Source organism: Elephantulus edwardii, unplaced genomic scaffold (assembly GCF_000299155.1).
Source record: "Elephantulus edwardii isolate Elephantulus edwardi_28Jun2011 unplaced genomic scaffold, EleEdw1.0 scaffold00116, whole genome shotgun sequence".
In the NCBI taxonomy this organism is placed as follows: domain Eukaryota; kingdom Metazoa; phylum Chordata; class Mammalia; order Macroscelidea; family Macroscelididae; genus Elephantulus; species Elephantulus edwardii.
In genome coordinates, this window is record NW_006399866.1 from 2,776,425 (window position 1) to 2,783,848 (window position 7,424).

The 7,424-nt window shown below is 43.5% G+C and overlaps 1 pseudogene; it reads left to right on the top strand.

The window, feature by feature from the left end:
- Positions 1-1,281: 1,281 nt before the first annotated feature.
- LOC102873266 lies at positions 1,282-1,626 on the top strand (annotated as a pseudogene).
- Positions 1,627-7,424: the final 5,798 nt, after the last annotated feature.

A 7,424-nucleotide genomic window follows, 5' to 3' on the forward strand; every position in this document is an offset into this window, starting at 1 on the left:
GGGAAGATACCCCAAAGAAACCATAACTGCCACCCAAACAGATATATGCACACCCATGTTTATTGCAGCTTTGTTCACAATAGCAGATAGTTGGAAATGACCCAAGTGCCTATCAACAAACGAATGGATAGAGAAGCTGTGATATATTCACACAATGGAATACTATGCTGCATTGAAAAACAAGGAACTCATGAAATATTATTATACAAAATGGATGACCCTGGACGATATTATACTGAGTGAAATATCTCAGTTACAAAAGGACAAATACTGCATAATGCCATTGTTATAAAACAGAACTGCCATCAGGGTTAGGGGGATTCTAAGAAAAGAGGATTTAAATAATGTATACTGCATTGAAACAGATGAGAGAGAGACAACTGTTTGAATGAAATATATGATTAGGTATTATTTTTATGATAAGAGTCCAGAATGAGAGCTTCATGGGGGAGTGGACCTGGGGAGGGGGTATTGTATAATAATGAAAGTTGTGGTTTTTTTATTTGTTTTACTTTTCAAAAAGAAAATCCAACTGGGGGGAGGGGTGGGCAGGGAGGAAAATGTGCAACAATGAATGAATAGAAATCCAAAGTCTCTATAAACTTTTGTTAAAATTTTAATTTAAAAAAAATACCATGACTTGGACTAGGCATATCTTATCTTAGTCTTTAAACTGATGTTATGACTCTATAGCCATGGAAAGGTCTTTGACGGCAGATTTCCTCAATCCAACACATCTTTTGATTTCTCCACTGCTGTTAGCATGGGTGTTGATTGTGGGTCCAAGTAAGTGAAATCCTTGACAACTTCAGTCTTTTTTCCATCTATCATGGTCATGACTCCAATGGTAATTATTTCGTATTACAGACATCAGAGTCTCCTTTAAGGGCTGAGGAGGAGACAGAATCTTGGTCATGCATTCTATCCAACTCCCTGGTTTCTATGACCTGTAACAATATTCATATTTGGAGGCATCTCTGTGATTGTACTCAGAACCTTTCTCAAGCTCACGTGGTGTGGTAGAACTTCCCTCCAGGGCTGTGGTCTTTTCAGTCACTTGCTATGCATCCAAGGGCTGAGCAATGACTAAAGATGACAAAAGAATTGATCCAAAGTCTCTGTAAATTTTCATGAAAATTAATAATAATAGACCCCTTTCCTCAGTTCCCACTAAAGTGCTCAGTCCTTCCAAGGAAGCTAAGGCCACATTGAGGTGAGGCCCTCACTTCATCTGGCGACTAGCACCATGTCAGGCAGCCTTCAGCCTAGTACCACTGCACCATGGCCTCCGTCTCTGAGCTCGCCTGCATCTACTCGGCCCTCATCCTGCACAACGATGAGGTGACAGTCACGGAGGATAAAATCAATGCCCTCATTAAGGCAGCCGGTGTCAACGTTGAACCTTTCTGGCCTGGCTTGTTTACAAAGGCCCTGGCAAATGTCAACACTGGGAGCCTCATCTGCAATGTGGGCGCTGGTGGACCTGCCCCAGCGGCCAGGCCGCACCAGTTGGAGGACCTGCCCCCCACCACTGCTGCTGCTCCAGCTGAGGAGAAGAAAGTAGAAGCAAAGAAAGAAGTATCTGAAGAGTCTGATGATGACATGGGATTTGTTATTTTTGACTAAACTCCTTTTGTAACGTGTTCAATAAAAAATCCTGAACTCTTAAAAAAAATAATAATAAAAAAGGAATTGATGCTTTTGAACAGTGGTGTTGGAGAAGAGTGCTGAAGATCCCATGGACTGCCAAAAGGACACCTAGATATGTCTTGGAGAAGGTGCATCCAGAGTGCTCCTTGTAGGGAAAAATGGCAAAGCTTCATAGCACATACTCTGGACATGTTGCTAGAAGAGGCTATTCCTTGGAGAGGAACATGCTTGGGAAGGTGGAGGGCAGTGAAAGAGAAGAAGACCCTCAACCAGGTAGGTTGACATGGTGATTGTGGCCATGGGCTTGAGGGTGTCAGAGACTGTGAAATGACCCTGGATAGGACAGTGTGCAGATCAGTTATTCATAGGGTCACTATGAATTGTACTTGATGACACTTAACAACACAACAATAGGGTTTCTTAGACAACCCAACAGCAAGTGGTTCAAATCCATCAATTGCTCTGAGAGAGAAAATTGAGTGATATTCTCCCGTGAGATTTATAGGTTCTGAAAACCCCCTGGAAGGTCAGCTATGAGTGTTTCTACTTGAAACCAATGAGCTTGAGTTTGAGTGAACCTTTGTGGAGGATTATAGTTCATCCTCCTGAGATGTTGCTGAATGGATCCTGACTGCCAGCCTTCTAGTTTGTGGGCAAGTGTTTAACTCTTGTGATACCAGTGCTCTTGCAACATAAATAAAACCCAAAATAGCAATCACGGTTAAGTTGATCCCACCTTACAGGGAACCTGTGGGACAGAGTAGAAGTATCTTAGAGGACTTTCAGGGTGGAATCTTTACGGAAGTATCTTCTGCAGTGAGGCTGGTGAATTCAAACTGCCAACCTGGTTAGCAGGCAAGGATTTAACCACTATACCAACAGGGCTCCTTTGCTAAAGGAACTCCTGGGTAGTTCTTCATCCATTCACCAAATACCTCCAGACCATGTGCAGAGTAAAAAGCAGGAAGGCCTGGTGGTTAAGAACTCTGGAATGCAACAGCCAGACGTTCAAATCCTGGCTATGCTGTTTACTCAGAAGTGGTTTACGTAAACTGCAGTGTTCCTACATGATGACTGGAATGATTTCTGAGGTCAACACTTGGCCCAGGGGTGAGGCCTGGCTGACAAGCCTCATGTGCTTGTCTGTGTGCATAACTACACTTTTGCGAACATGGAGCGTGTGGCTTCCTCCCAGGTCCCCCAGCCTCAGAGAATTCTTAGGGATTCAAAAGAATGGATAGTGGTTTGAGATCCCAAACTAGCTAGGTATTACTTCTAGAGAAATGCTTTGATTCTTTCAGAATGGAGGGGTTGCTGTAAAAATATAATGGTGTCTGAACCTGAGTCAAAGTCTTACTGATTGGTTTTGTATTGTACAGAACAGGGGAGTTTGTCCATCACCGCCTCTCTCTGGAACATGCTGTTCTTTTCAGGGAGGAAAGCTCAAGCATGTTGGTGAACCCACGTGATGGCTCTGAAACGTCTTTGGAACTGGCACGCTCTCACGACTGCTGCTGATTCACTGCCTGAAGTGAGCCACGTGGCCAAGCGTGATGTTGGTGAATGGTGATGCGCCTCTCTCTCCCCTCTTCCCCGGAATGGGGGACACGTGGCGATGGGGTGGACACGGGTAATCCTCTCACAGAGAGGAAAGCGAATAAATAATTGGAAACCATGACCAATCTACTACCGCCCACCATGTTGGTTATGAATATTCATCCCTCTCTCTTATTCAGGTGTGATGAATTAAAGATAGGTGCAAAATCTTTTTCCTTTCTCTCATCAAGAGGTGGGTTCCCTCTTCCCTTTGAATCTGGACTGGCCCCATTATAGCCCTTTGAACAATAGAATACCTTAGAAGTGACCACGTACAGCATGGAAAGGAGGTGTCCATCTGTTTTCATTTCTCCTAAAGCACATCCTATTGGAAGCTGGGCATCATGTGGGGAGCAGCCATGCTGTGAGGAAGTCCAGGATCGCCACGTGGGAAGAGAAAGGGCACGCAGAAGTGCTATGCATGTGAAGGGAGCCGTCTCTGTTTTCAGCCAACGTGCTAAATGCATTGACAGAAGAGAAGCAAGATGCCCAATAAACATTGTATTCAGCGCAAGGAAGAAAGGAAGTTCAAAAATAGCAGCCACTGGTCCACAGCCATTCTGTATCCTGCCGGATAGACGCCATGAAGACCATTTACACTGGGTAAATGCTCCTTGATTATACCTCATCCCAGTCCCAGGGAGCAACTCCCTAGGTCACTGTTCCTTCTGCTCTTGGGCTGTCCTCTGGGAGACCTTTCCCCACACCTCCCAGGCCACACTTAATAAGGACACTGGAGAAGAGCCATCCTCTTCTTGAGGCGCTGAGCCTTCAGTCTGTTGGGCCCTAATGGTCATTTTAAGTCTTGAATATTCTCGTCACTTTCAGCCTAAACAGAGCCCTTGTTTTTGGACTGTGGAACCTTCTTCAGAACTTGGGAACCTTTTACTTGCTACCTCAAAGCTTCTGTACCAAAAGATAGAGAATTTTTTTCCTAGATGTCACTGCAGGTGCCTTCAGCTTGTGCATTTCCTTGAAAGACTCAAAACCAAAAACTCATTGCTGTTGAGTACATTCCAGCTCATAGCTGACCCTCCATTGGGTTTCTGAGGTTATAAATCTTAAAGGAAGGGACTGCCCATCTTTCTGCCTTAGACTCTCTGATGGATTTGAACCACTGGAGAAGCTCAGCCATGTAACTCACTAAAGACTAACTCCCAAGCTCCCTCTCCCTGAAGGACCCAGTCTTTATTCTCTTGTGTGAGCTAAGAGAGAATTTCCTTGTCTTTTCAGAGGTTTCAACAAAGAGTGAGACAGCCATGTCCCTGATGTGATCTTTATTCGAGACAGCATCTTAATTGGACGTTGTCTATCACAGAGCATTTCTTAATTTTATTCCCCCCCACAAGTCTAGACTATTCTTTGTTGACTGTTTGTTCATTACCTGCTTGGAAGAATCTGTACAGAAATAATACATTTCTGGGGACCCAGACAAAGTGGAATTTAGTCCTCAGATCTGCACTGGGATCATGTCATGTATTCCAAACATAAATATGTCAGCAGTGCTACGAAGATGTCATTTGTAACTTGAATTGTGCTGCTAACATGTCATTTGTAATGTGAAATTTGCAGAATCAACTAACTGCCAGAAGGGTAGGAATCGTATCTGTTTTGCCCACTTATTATACGAAGAGCAGGATTTTTTTCCAAAAATGGTTTTGCATTCTGAGTTTCTGTTGTCTGGATGATGAAAAGTTGAGATTAGAGTGGGGAAATCACATCTTCTTCCAACTTCAGGGAAAGGCGTTCGTTTCCACGCTCAGGTTCCTTTGAGCACGCCCTGACTGTTCTCCTAGCTGGGGGAACAGCTCCCCTCTGGGCAGAGGCTTCTGACTCTTGATGGAACTTTAGAGTCTGCAAGCACTGCATGCTGGGAGTCCCAGTCAGTTTTCTTTTTCATTGGATAGACATAAAAAACAGTGATATTTTTCAACTCTTCAAATCCATAATCCAAGGATTTTTCTCTTTCTATTTTATTTCGACTTGAAAATGGACTAATTCCTCTTGGAGGGGCATTCTTTCTGTTCTGTCCTGTGAAAGGTGACCGGTTGTGACCAAGACATGATAGGTAACAGCTGGTTCGCAATCTCGAGCTAAAGTCAAAAGAGCAGCACGAGCTTTGCATGGCACTGCACGAAACAGTTTCTTCAAGTGTTTCCTGCTATAACATGAGTCCCCATCTTTACTGTCTCCAATAATTGTCTCCTCATCACAATTTTCCTTATCACTTGCTACCTGGCTGCAGAGTCAATTGTACATATTTGCTCTTGTTATTATACATCGCCGTGCTTTCTAGTATCAATTCCTATATTGGTCAGATTTTGCTGAAGTAACAAACATCCCTTAAGAATCTATAGGTTACCAGAGTCAAGGTTTATTTTCATTCAGGTTTAATGTTGGTTGCAGAGTGGCTGCCCACTGCCCTACCATTGCTTTACATATGGTTCTCATTCTGAGACCTAAGCTGAAGGCATAGCCCTCACCTGGAGCATTCCATCTGAGAGAAGAGGCCTGGGGACTGGAGAACCCACAGTGCTGCTTTCGTGTTGTTGAATGTCATCTAGTAGAGTACAACTCCTAGCAACTCCATAAACAGTACATCTGAACGCTGTCCTGTCTTGTGCCATCCTCATTATCCACGGAACATTTGAGTCCATTGTTACAGATACCACATCAATCCATCTAATTGATGGTCTTCCTCTCTTTTGCGGACCCTCCACCTTTCCAAGCACAATGTCCTTTTCTAAGGAATAGCCTTCTCTAACATTATGTCCAAAATACGTGAGGCAAAGCTTCATCAGTTTTGCCTCCAAGAAGAATTCTGGTTGAACTTTCTTCAACACAAAGCTGTTTGTTCTTTTGGCAGTCAGTGGGATATTCAGCACTCTTCTCCAGCACAACACAAATCAAGGGCTATTGGTCAAAGCAATTCACATAACTAAGCCTGATGTCAGTGGACCTGGAACTCTGTCTGCAGTGTGGTGCTTTGTGTGTTGCATTTTGAACCTAAAGGTCAGAGGTTTGAATCTGCTAGCTGCTCTGTGGGGGAAATAGGGGCCGTCTCCTTCCATAACGATTTATAGCCTCAAAAACTCAATGGAGGGGCATTATGGGCCTGAAGTGGGATTTTGGGTTTTGGTTGTATAGTCTCACTCACTGTGATTAACTACAGGATTGTGTTGTTGTTATGTGTCATTGAGTCACCTGTGACTCATAGCAACCCTATGTACAATAGTTCTGAACCCTGGGTCCTGTTCTGAGCCAGTCTCACTGACTTCGACACATCTACCCCCATTGCCCCAGTTACTGTATCAATCCATCTCATCCAGGGTCTTCCACTCCTGCGCTGTCCCTTTATCCTTCCAAGCAGGATGCCCTTTTCCAAGGACTTGTCTTTCCTGGCCATGTACCCAAAGTATGAAAGATGAAGCTTCAAAATCCTTGCCTCCAAGAAAGACCTATTTGTTTTCTTGGCGATGATGGTATGTTCTTGGTTTGTTCTCTTGGCACCAGCAGTCAGGAAATCAAAAGATGAATTGCATTGGGAAAATCTGCTGTCAGGGAAATCTCCAAAATGTTAAAGAGTAATGATGTCACTCTAGGGACTAAGGTGTGCCTGATCCAGCCTATTTTCTTCACAATTATTTGCTGTGCATCAGAGAGCTAGGGCAATGACTAAGGATGACAGCAAAAGGATTGATGCCTTTGAGTTGTGGTGCTGGAGAAGAGTTCTGACTATACCATGGACCGCTAAGAGAACAAACTATGGAATAGGATCCATAAACCTGTGGCCAACAAATTGATTTTCACTCATGAAGATCCTATAGAACACAGCAGAGCTTTCCCATATGATTTCCTAAGCTGTAATCTTTCTGGAAGCAGACTGCCACATTGGTTTCCCACTGAGTTAGTGTTAGATTTTAATAACTGACCTTGTGGTTAGTAACCAAGTGCTTCAAAACATAACTTCAATAAGACAAGAAATTGTGATATTCATGGGTTCTGCCTAGGGAAATTCAACCTTGGATTGAAAATATTCAGCAAAGCCACATAAAAACAAAACTATAACACAACAACAAAGACATAACCAAGTTAAGTGGTTAAGCAATCACTCAAAGGTCAGGAAGGAAGCTCATGTGCTGTAGCATTTACATTGTTCTAAATCTACTGCTGTGGAG